We start from the raw sequence: 12,500 nt of genomic DNA on the forward strand, positions 1-12,500 counted from the left end.
AAAATGAAGCTTCAGTAAACGTTAAGCTTCATTGCACCATAATTGTTTAGTTCTTTGCAATCAACATGATCGGGGAAAATGAAATATTTTTTTAGACACTTTACAAAAAGATAACCAGATTTTATTTAATTGTCCCTTTACAGACATTGAATTCCCATCTTCATTAAGTTTATTAGTAACGCTCCCATATACCACTTATTCTGCTAGGCTTTGTCTACACTACATGTTTTTTCAGCAGAAAATATGCTAATGAAGGTTATTAGCATATTTTCTGATGTTTCGTTTTGCACAAGGGGTTTTTGTGCAAAAAGAAGCAACGGGGATGGAGGTTTTTTGCACAAAAACCCAGGACAGGCATAAAGATCTTCTGCAAAATGGGTTGGATTTTCTCTTATGAGAGATGAATGGGAAGACTGAAGAAATCAAAATTGGTTCTATGATGAATGCATTTTTATAACACTTTAAAACTAACCAGCTTTCACCAGGCAAAGTACTATTAGATCAATGCTATAATTGTTTTTATATGTTGAAAAATATATGAATGGCAGTGTCAGAATATTGGAGATATGCAAAAACAAACACTGAAAACTTCACAAAAGCTCAGTTCAGGTCAGTGCATTTAGCACTGAAGTATTTTTATTTCAGTGTGGAATTTTATATATGTAAAAGCCAAGACTTTCAAAAGTGACACGATTAAGGTGTCCACATTGAGGCTCTGTAACAGGGGCCTCGTTTTTCGATAATGGATACTCAGCATTTTCTGAAAGTCTGGGAATTTTAAGGCACCCAAAATCAAGGTAAATCATAATACATTGCTACTTTAATTGCATTAAATCTGTGTGTATCTGTTGATCTTTCTATAATTCTCACTTCCCTAGTACATGGATCTCACAAGCACTATTCTGTTAAAGTTCACAATACACTGTGAGGCAAGGAAGGATTATCATTCCTATATTACATATGGGAAAATGTAGGCACATAGCTGATAAGTGATTTGTCAAAAGGTACACAGGAAGTCTATGACAAAGAAAGTGAAAGAATCCAGTTATGCTCATTCCCCACCCTGCGTCTTAATGCTATCAGTTAGCCACAGTTAGACCCTCTTCTTGTGACTGTATACATGGACATCTGGTACAATAGGCAGGGGAGGGCAGCCTGGCCCTGTGCACGCTCTGCCCCCAACATGCCTCCTGTAGGACCCTTATTCTCATCAATGATTTTGTGTTTCAGTGCAGGGATTTACTTATATGAATCCACTTTAAGAGCAGAGGTTGACTTTGCCCGTCCTCTAATGATTTGTCACACTAAGCAAATAGGTAACAAGTTACTGTGGTGTTGGTGTATCATATCACATTTTGAGATACATCATGAAGTTAGAAAAATAAAACTTCGTTTGTCTGCAGAGATTCCATAGGGCAGGCACTAGAAAATGGACTAGATGTGTGTTTTAGTAAACATTTTGAGCATGTTTCCTAGCAATTCTTTTTTTTTAAGAATATCCTTAAAAAGTAAAGATGAGGAATTTTAAAAAGATGAAACCCTTATGTGAAAAGTACTTCATTTTATTAGTATGTTTCTAACATTATATTCTGATAAAAGACCCTAGCAATGCAGGTGGTTAGGGTGTTAGCTTCAGACTTGGGAGTCCTAGCTTCAGTCTCTGTATGATCTCAGGAAGTCATTTAGGATATATCCTCACAAGGCAGAAATTAAACACCTGCAACTGATGCCAGTGAGCTAATTCTTCTGTGGTGCTGTAAAATTGCTGTATCGACCATTCAGACTCCAGCTGGAATCTTAGCTCGGATCCTGTGATGGGGCATCTACCCTGCACTGCCCATTAAGGTGCATCTACACAGCAAAGTTATTTCGGAATAACGGCCGGTATTCTATGTGAGTGTCTACACAGCAATAGCATTATTTCTAAATAATTTTGAAATAATGGGAGGCTTATTCCGACTTCTGTACACTCATTCTACAAAGAATAATGCCTCTTCCAAAATACGATACTATCAGGAAGGGTACTATCTATTGATTTTGATTCTTATCTGCTTTGTTTTAACTATCCAATTTTCAGATACTTACTGATTCCCTCTAGCTCTCTGTCTTCCACCCCCCTTCTTTTTTTCCCTTACTTCCTCCCCTTCCCCTCTCCTATTTATTTTGGGTGTGCACATCCTAAACTCATAACTACGGTCATCTGAAGCTGTGCCCACAGAAGCTCATGATACCATCTACATGTTTTGTTAGTTTATAAAGTACTACCAGACCAGTTGTTGCTTTATTACAAAATAGTTATTTTGGAATAGGGGCTGTGTGGACGCTCCACTGCTGCTATTTTGAAATAGCCCTTCACCAGGGCCATTCTAAGTTATTCCTCCCCAGTGCCTCCAGTCGCTCTAAATTGAGATAGCATATCTACACTAGGGAAGCCTGCTTCAGACTAATTTTGAGGCTTCCCTGCAGTATAGACGTGCTATTTTGAAATAAGATATTTTGGAATAACTATTCCAGAATAGCTTATTCTGAAATAACTGTGCAGTTTTGACATAGCTTAAGGCTAACAGGCAGGGAGAGGGCTGAGAGTGCAAAGCCCCCACTGCTAATTATGGCCCAGGTGAGGGGAGAATAAATAAAGGCTCCTGGAGGGAGAAGTTGGACTCACTTTTGCTCTAGCAGGGGAGCAGGAGGTCCTGGCTGCTAGGAAAGCGAGAGGCTTCCTGAATTAGAGCAGGGCTGGGGAAAGGGAGGTAGACCTTGGGAGTTCTGGCCAGGCAAGCTCCCACAAGCCTGAGTCAGCTCATATAGGCCAGCCCCCAGTGTTTAATTGCAGTATATATATACCCTTAGTCTATCTGTGCCTAAGTTCCACCATCTACAGAAGTGGGAATAAAACTTCCTAATCTCACAGATGTGTTATGTGGATAAATACATTAAAATACAGTAGCTGAGGCGATTTAAGTATCCAAGACAACTAGACATGCAAAAGAGATATTGGAACCATGATATTACTAATAAGAGCTAGGCACCATACACCCACAGTATGTAGAAGGTCCCTGCCCTAAAGAGCCTACCAGCCATATGAAAGACGCAGAGTTGCTCAGAGGAGTGGGAACTAGAAAAAGATAATGTTCATCCAAATGTGGGGAAAATGGGAAGTCTGGTGTCAGTCCTTTAGTCGTCCAAACTTTCACTCAGCCTTGCCCGTAGCTGGAATTCAATCCAGGCACTATATTTTAAACAAACTAAAAGTGGTGACTGGGGGAGGAAATGTGGTAGTCTTGAAGATAGTTCTGTTTAGCATTTATATCATTACTTCCAGATATAACCCTGAAGCTTTCATTAGTGTAGTAGACAGTCCCTACTTGTTCCTTATCTTTTATTAGCTCCTGACTGTCATGGTGACTATGCAAATTGGGCTCAGCCCCTGAAGTTTCTTTGCATCACTTGCCACAGTTCACCACCAGATGTCAGGATAGAGTTTACCCTGACCCCGCTTACATCCTCCCCCCAGCCAAGGATTTGTCGTCCCGACAAATCACACCACCTACTGGTTCCCCCCAAAGGGCCTCAGGAAGCCCACTTTAGCTTGTACAAGACTGTGTGCTAAATGTATGGGCTCCTCACTATTCACCCCAGGTGCATCATAAGTTAACCGTTTTACTGGTCTTATTACCCTATCTCGTCTATTGAGAATCTCTGTTCCCATGGTGGGGGCAACATCCTCTTGAGCGATGGATGGTGAGGTTACCTCTGTGGGCCCCTCGGCTATTGGTATAGGCCCCTGCGTTTCTAGTTCTAACAGTGCAGGGTCCAGGGTGCCCTGGACATCCTCCCCCTGTATGTCTCCACTTTCCAATAACCTGTGTGTGTCCTCACATGGGGGTCCCACCAGCGGCACAGGGGTGTCAGAAATGGGCATAAATACTTTCGCCATGGGGTTTAGGGTGGCAGAGGTGGGGCTTTCTTTTGGTTCAACTGATCGATCCTGAGATCTTGTCTCCCTTTCCAGATACACCACGGTTGCGTCCTCCTCCTCAGACTCACTCTCGGGTGCGATGAATAGGGGTAGGTTAGCTGCAGGGGGCTGGCTGTCCATGATGGAGGGTGGCTTTGGCCTAGCACCCTTGTTCTTCCCGATTGCCCCGTCATGGCCCATCTCACAAGGGGTGCTTACCAATTCCCCCACAGGAAGCAAAAGTTTTCTGTGTACTGTCTTTGTCTGCCCTGGGCCCTCTTCAGGTTTGATCTTGTAGATCTCCCAACTGTTCTATCACCAAGTAAGGCATCGCCTTCCATCGGTCAGCTATCTTGTGTTTGCCAACAATACCCAAATTTCGCAGCAAGACTCTGCCCCCAGGCTGGAGTTCTTGCGAATGTACCCTGGCATTGTAGCGATGTTTGTTGTGGTCTGCATTCTTCCGAGCCGCAGCTGTAGCTAAGCGATAAGCATCCTGCATCTTTTCTCTTAGTTGGGATGCATATTGCTGATGAGTTTCATAACTATCTCCAGCCTCTGATACACCAAAGCACAGGTCTATGGGTAATCTTGGTTCTCACCCAAACATCAAAAAATATGGTGTGGCTTCCATAGCATTATTCCTCGTGGCATTGTAGGCATGCACCAGTAATACAACATGTTGGCTCCAAGTTGCCTTCTGCTCTGGTTGCAAAGTCCCCAACATATCTAATAGGGTTTGGTTGAACCTCTCTGGCTGAGGATCCCCTTGTGGGTGATAGGGTGTTGTCCTAGACTTTTTAATCCCTGCTATCCTCAATAACAAAGAGACTGGGGATCCCACAGTGGCCAAAGTGACCATTTGGGCTGCTGTGAGCACATACTAGACAGGGTGGGTGTGTCTATGCAAATTGGGCTCAGCCCCTGAAGTCTCTTTGTATCACTTGCCACAGTTCACCACCAGATGTCAGGATAGAGTTTATTTAAATCGTGGCTTCATTTCCCTTTGCCGAACAAACAAATCAACATGGCTCCGTCGATGGAGCCATGTAGTTTAAATGTACCGTAAAAGAATAGCAGGAATTTGGCTAGTATACATCCACTTGTTCTGAGGAAGCTAGGACCCCTATTAGCCTAGGAACAAGATGGGCCACCAAAACATTTGGCTGTATATCAGCAAGTCTTTGCAAACTATGAGCTGGATCTATCTGCATTTTACTTGTATATATTCAGGAGGTAAAAACCTGTATGTCTTATCATACCATGTCAAACACATGAAAAGAATTCAGCAAAAAATCACAATAAATTGGATGTGATCCAAGCCACAGTGACCTCAATTGAAATTGAAAAGTTCACAGGAGACTGATTACAGAAGTAGGAAGTTAAAAAATATGGAAATTGCTCTTGATGGACATGACACAGTTTTAGATCAAAATCCTAAGGATTCTAATTCCACAGAAAAATCAAAGTGGAAGTTTGAAGGAAGCGGGAGAAACAGAAGCAAAGTACATTGGATGTTTCTTAAAGAGAAAAGGTAATTTTGCAGATTGGGTTGCGAGTGGGGGGCAGAAAGGAAGAACATTTTTATTAGACTGTTTACGTCTTTCACATAAGCAGGTCAATCAAAACTACATCCAGATCTAATAGGTGGATCACTTGACAAAGGAAATATGAGACTGAAAGTGAACACAGGTGCAAGTGTTGTTTAACCTCAACATACCAAGAAATAATATTGCTTACTCAAATTAAAGAATAATCTGCTCATTTTCTTCATATTTCACTGTAAATAATGTACTTGGATTTCTTTGCTTTCCACCCTGATCTAAAGAATAATAGGGTTCTGCTTTGAAATGTTGCACATCTAAGTGGATGTGCTAAAGGGCCTGGAGATTTCAGTGCGCTCTCCTTCCCATGACCTCCCCGGCAGCCTGATTTCAGCTGTTTTTTTTAAATAGCCCTTTATATACTATTCCTGCAATTAAAGAGGAGTAAGACCCATTCATACATCATGGAATCATAGGGCTGGAAGAGACGTCAGGAGGTCATTGAATCCTGCTCCCTGACCAAAACAGGACCAATCCCAATGAAATCAACCAATCCAGGGCTTTGTCAAACCGGGACTTAAAAACCTCTAGAGATGGAGATTCCCCACCTCCCTAGGTGACCCATTTCAGTGCTTCACCACCTTGCTAACTAAAGTAGATTTTCCTAATAGCCAATCTAAAACTCTCCCACTGCAACTTAAAACCATTGTTTCTTGTTCTGCCATCAGTCACTTCTGAGAACAGCCGCTCTCTACCCTCTTTGGAACCTCCTTTCAGGTAGTTAAAACCTTCTATCAAATCCCCCCTCACTCTTCTCTTCTGTAGACTAAACAGGCACAAATATCTCAGCCTCTCCTCATACACATGTACTCCAGCCCCATAATCATTTTTGTTGCCCTCTGCTAGGCTGTCTCTAATGTGTTCACATCCTTTGTATAACCACAGAATCACAGAACACGAGGGCTGTGTCTAGACTGCCCAGTTTTTCCGGAAAATCAGCCGCTTTTCCGGAAAAACTTGCCAGCTGTCTACACTGGCCGCTTGAATTTCCGCAAAAGTACTGACTTCCTACTGTAAAAAATCAGTGCTTCTTGCGGAAATACTATGCTGCTCCCATTCAGGCATAAGTCCTTTTGCGCAAAACTTTTGCGTAAAAGGGCCAGTGAAGACAGCTCAGATTTGTTTTCCGCAAAAAAGCCCCGATCGCAAAAATGGCGATCGGAGCTTTTTTGCGGAAAAGCGCGTCTAGATTGGCATGGACGCTTTTCCGCAAAAAGTGCTTTTGCGGAAAAGCGTCCATGCCAATCTAGACGCTCTTTTCCGAAAATGCTTTTAACAGAAAACTTTTCCGTTAAAAGCATTTCTGGAAAATCATGCCAGTCTAGACGTAGCCTAGAGGTCATCGAGTACAGTCCCCTGTCCTCACAGCAGGACCAAGCACTGTCTAGATCATCCCAGACAGATGTCTATCTAACCTGCTCTTAAATGTCTCCAGAGATGGAGATTCCACAACCACTATAGGAAATTTATTCCAGTGTTTAAACACCCTGGCTACGTCTACACTGGCATGATTTTCTGGAAATGCTTTTAATGGAGAAGTTTTCCGTTAAAAGCATTTTCGGAAAAGCGCGTCTAGATTGGCCACGGACGCTTTTCCACAAAAAAAGCCCCGATCGCCATTTTCTCGATCAGGGCTTTTTTGCGGAAAACAAATCTCTGCTGTCTACACTGGCCCTTTTGCACAAAAGTTTTTCAGAAAAAGATTTTTGCCTGAACGGGAGCAGCATAGTATTTCCACAAAAGCACTGACAATCTTACATGAGATCGTCTGTGCTTTTGCAGAAATTAAAGCATCAAGTGTAGACGGCTGGCAAGTTTTTCCGGAAAATCGGCTGCTTTTCCGGAAAAAGTGGCTAGTCTAAACACAGCCCCTGACAGTTAGGAAGTTTTTCTTAATGTCCAACCTAATCCTCTCTTGCTGAAATTTAAGCCCGTTTCTTCTTGTCCTATCCTCAGAAGTCAAGAAGAACAATTTTTCTCTCTCTCCTTGTAACACCCTTTTAAATACTTGAAAACTGCTATTATGTCCCCTGTCAGTCTTCTCTTTTCTAAATGAAACAAGCACAATTCTTTCAGTATTCCTTCATAGCTCATCTTTTCTACATCTTTAATCATTCTTGTTGCTCTTCTCTGGACCTTCTCCAATTTCTCCACATATTTCTTGAAATATGGTGCCCGGACTTGACACAATATTCCAATTGAGAACTAATCAGTGCTGAGTACAGTAGAAGAATGACTTCTTGTGACTTGCTCACAACACTTCTGTTAATGCCTCCCAGAATCATGATTGCTTTTTGTGCAACAGTGTCACACTGTTGACTCATGTTTAACTTGTTGGCCCTATGACCCCTAGATCCTTTCTTCAGTATTCCTTTCTAGACAGTCACTTCCCATTCTGTATGTGTGAGATTGATTGTTCCTTCCTAAGTGGAGTACTTTGCATTTTTCCTTATTAAACTTCATCCTGTTTACCTCAGCCCATTTCTGTAGTTTGTCCAGAGCATTTTGAATTATGACCCTATCCTCCAAAGCACTTGCAACCCCTCCCAGCTTGGTATCATCTGCAAACTTAACAAGCACACTCTCTATGCCATGATCTAAATCATTGATCATACAGAACCGGTCCCAAAAAAGACCCCTGCAGAACCCCACTTGTTATGCCCTTCCAGCATGATAGAGAACCATTAATAACTACTCTCTGGGAATGGTTTTCCAATCAGTTGTGACCCGCCCATAATGGGGGAGGAGGCAGAATTGGACTCAATACTCCAGATGTGGCCTCACCATTTCTATATAAAGAGGAATAATCACTTCTCTAGATTTGCTGGAAATACTCCTTTTGATGAATCCTAATATGCCATTAGCCTTCTTGGCTACAAGGGCACACTGTTGACTCATATCCAGCTTCTCACCCACTGTAATCACCAGGTCCTTTTCTGCCAAACTGTTCCTTAGTCAGGTGGTCCTCAGCCTGTAATAATGCTTGGGATTCTTCCATCCCCTTGTTGAACCTCATCAGATTTCTTTTGGCCCCATTCTCCAATTTACTCTGGACCCTATCTCTACCCTCCCTTACCTCTCCACCAATTTCAGTGTCATATGTGACATTTCCAGTTTATATCCACATATTTAGTCTTGTACAGGGAGTGGGGGTGAAGGGAAATACAATGGACTAGATGTTTGGAGATTATTTCCAGTCCTACATGTTTTCGGTTCTACTTATAGGCTGAACTGGGAAATAGGGTTTTCAAAATCAGACACTACCCATGCTGCTTTAGAGAAGTGCATCAAGTTATAGATTCTGAGTCTGAAAATATTAACACACATACCATATGCACATGTCTAGTGTGTATAAGAGCAGTCAATTTCAGCATCATGGGAAGGTGGGATTTTTCAAGAGCTCTCAGTGTTGTCATAATACTATTCTCTTTGAAAACAGTGGCAAAACTCACATTGACTTCACTTGACATAATTAAACTAATGCTGAATCCTTCTAAAGAATTCAACCTGAACATTTATGTAAAGGAGATGATGAAGCATGAAAGTGACAATGTTATACTTATATCAAATCCCAACATGATGAGAGATATTTCCAGAAACCTGAGCAAATTCTAATCAAGCCAAATTCTCATGGCATTAATAAAAAGATGGTGTTATTTCTCATTAAAATGTAGAAAGTATTGCATAGGGTCAGAAGTTATCTATGGAAACAAAGATAACGCGATTACTGCTTCCAAACACACCCCACTTTGAAATAAAACAAGTCCAACAAAAACATGGTGTTACTATCCAAGACTTTGAAACCTGCCATGCAGATTGGATAAACAGCTGCAAAAGTATAGGCAGTGATGCTTTCTCAAGTTGCAGGCTCACAATATTTTAGATATATAATGCTCTGAAAAGAAGTACAGAATCTGTTCTGAAATCATGTTTTCTATTGTTTGGAATTCTTGTGTGGTAATATGGAACAGATCTAGTCATTGCATCATTCAGCCTATGAATAAAAGGAAGACAATGTCTATATGAGGGATGTAATAGTGTAGTCGATTAACCGATTAACTGATAAGCAAATAGGTTAAAGTTCTAAACTACACACATTTCTCCCCACTTGGTGCCAGTCATTTTTTTTAGCAGGCTGGCCAGCAGCCCAGCTCAGTCCTGGCTTACACTGGGTCCTGGACCTACTCCTGCTGCAGCTCTGCATTTAAAGTATTTTAGAAGCCAGGCAGGCAGGCAGCCCAGCTTAGTTCTGGCTTTTGCTAGGTCCCCTCTTCCCCGGAAAGGGGCTACTTGGGGACTGTAGAATAGTTGACTAACCGATAAGAATTTATGAGGTTAATCGACTATTCAATTAACTGATATTTAACTTCCCTAGTCTATATCCTAATATTATAAGGAGAACAAAATCAAGAGCCATCCAAGGAAGGTAGATTATAAGGATAGGTAGGACCTCCCTGGTCTCTGGCCCCCTCGGTACCTGACTGGTCCTCAGATGAGGAATTTTTATGGACCATAGGAGGTCATTTCTGGATCCCTGCTGCAGGCCCCACCCCCTGCCCTGCAGTCCCACTGGGCTTCCCAGATCCCCATAAAGGCCAGCTGCGTCATATACTGGGCTTCCTGTTCCTCCTCAAACATCCTCCCCACAGCCCAGCTTGGCCACATGCCGGCCTTCCCAAATCCCCCTCCCCTCTCCTCACAGCCAAACTGAGCTGCAGCCCAGCTGGCTGTGAACCAGGCTCCAGTCCCTTCTTGAATCAGGCTGTGCTCCCACCTCCTCACAACATCCTCCAATGTGCCGGAATTCTCTGATCCTGGAACAATCCCTGTTGCCAGACCAGGGATTTCTGGCTTATAGCAGTTCAACTTGTATGCAAACAAATGCAATAAAATGAGCACAGGATTGGAAGCTGGCCTTGGGCAGCTCACTTAATGAGCTACATCCTGAGATGATGTACATCTACCATCTCAACACTGACCTCACTGTTATGTGCCAGCTTAGGTCTTGGCCCAGTATCTCTGTGGGTATATCTATACTATAAATTGTGGCCAAATGACAGCATGATATGCCTGATCTAGCTAGCTCATGTGACAGTAAAAGTGAAAATGCAGGCAGCCCATGCTCCAACACCAGCAGTATAAGCTCTACTGGTGCCTGGGTAATTGCTCAGGTGGCTAGCCTATGCTGAAATCTGTGCGGCTGCCAGTTCACGTCTATCACTACCTCAGCTAGCTAGGTTAAATCAGGCCCATGGAGTGCCTATGAATGCTGCAATTACATTCCCCACTTCTAGTCTACCCATCAGTAAAACTTTGGATAATACCTGCCTGCCTCTTTACCTCACAGGGTTTCACAGTGATTACATGTTCAACAACCTGTACAGACATTTATTAATTAAAACACTATACAACAGTGCTTTACTCTATCAATGGAAGGAAGATCTTCTACTGTATCTCTGGAGAATTGCTCCAAAATATGTATGTGAACAAACAGTGTAGTAATTGAGAATGTTACATCAACAGTTTATTGAGTAGCACATCACAATTAATATTACTGAAGAAATAAGGGGCACAGTAAACACAGTATCAAAACTTAGACCTAAAATAAATTTAACATTGAATATGAATGAAGTTTAAACACTGTCTATTGAGCTTATATGCATACAGATGCTGTGCATATATATGACTATACATATGTACTAACTTCAACATGTCATTCAGTTGACTATGCATATACATTACACAGGAAAATCAATTATAACTGAATGTAGAATACAGTAAATGAGGGAGGAAACACAAACAATTTTCTGTATCTAAACAGATACTAACAAGCAATGTTTACTTAATTTTATCAAGGCAATACCTTGAAAGTAAAAAAAAAAAAAATGAATGTAATTACTGAAGCATAAGCAAAAGAATATTAAAACCTGATGTAATTTTTCATTGTACTGAAGGTTAAAAATTGTTTTCCTTCTTGATTCTACATTGCATTCAAGGAAAGTTACTAGGGATGTTATTATTATTCAGTTTTGTACATAGTTAGAGAACAATCTACATACATTAAGTCAATAGGGAGTAAAGCAAGCAACAAAGTATACAAACTCAAAAATGATTGTCGAACAATGTGCTAGGATGTTTTAATAACTGGAGAATACTTTTTATTAATGATATGCAGAAAAAAAACCAGTGGTTAGGTTTGCTGGCAATGACGCATTAAGTTTCATTTTGTTAGCACTAAAAAGTCATTTTGCACTAATTCATCTAAAAAAAGCTCTTACATTTTGAAATGACCGGTATATATCAATTATTGTAGTTGTTAGAAGTCTACTGTCTGGCCATTTAAGAATAATTTTTGACAGCAAGATAATCCTCTAAGACAGCGGTTCTCAAACTTCTTAGTCCAGGACCTACCCCGCTCAATGCAGATCTTTCCACAGACCAGCCAAGCACCCAGAATGACAAAAATGGGTGGAGGCGTGGAGGTGCAGGGTCTGGATTGGAGGTAAGGTGCAGGAACAGGCTGAGCCATTGTGAGCAGTATGGAAAGCCTCATGTTAACTGGTTTCCTGTGCTGCTTTCCCCCAGACACTTCCTTCCCCTGCAAGGCTTTGCCCCGCCCGCCCCCTTCCCTCATGCCTTCCTCCACACACACAGTGGGAAGCTGGCCTTCATGAGGTGGCAGGGCTAAAGTGGCAGTGCAGGCTCCCCGCTGCATAGCAGAGCGAGTCCCAAGCCCACGGCCCACAGGCAATACAGTCATGGACCACTAGTAGTCCATGGACTACACTTTGAGAACCACTGCTCTGAGGATATGAAAACAAAAGGAAGACATATTAATATGCACTACAATTAACTTTGTATTTATTTATATTTATTTTTACATAAGTAAAATTTAATTAGTAGAAGAGCGAGGATGAAATTCAAAATGTAATAAATGG

This window comes from Pelodiscus sinensis, chromosome 9 (assembly GCF_052426305.1).
Source record: "Pelodiscus sinensis isolate ZL-2025 chromosome 9, ASM5242630v1, whole genome shotgun sequence".
NCBI classification, from domain to species: domain Eukaryota; kingdom Metazoa; phylum Chordata; order Testudines; family Trionychidae; genus Pelodiscus; species Pelodiscus sinensis.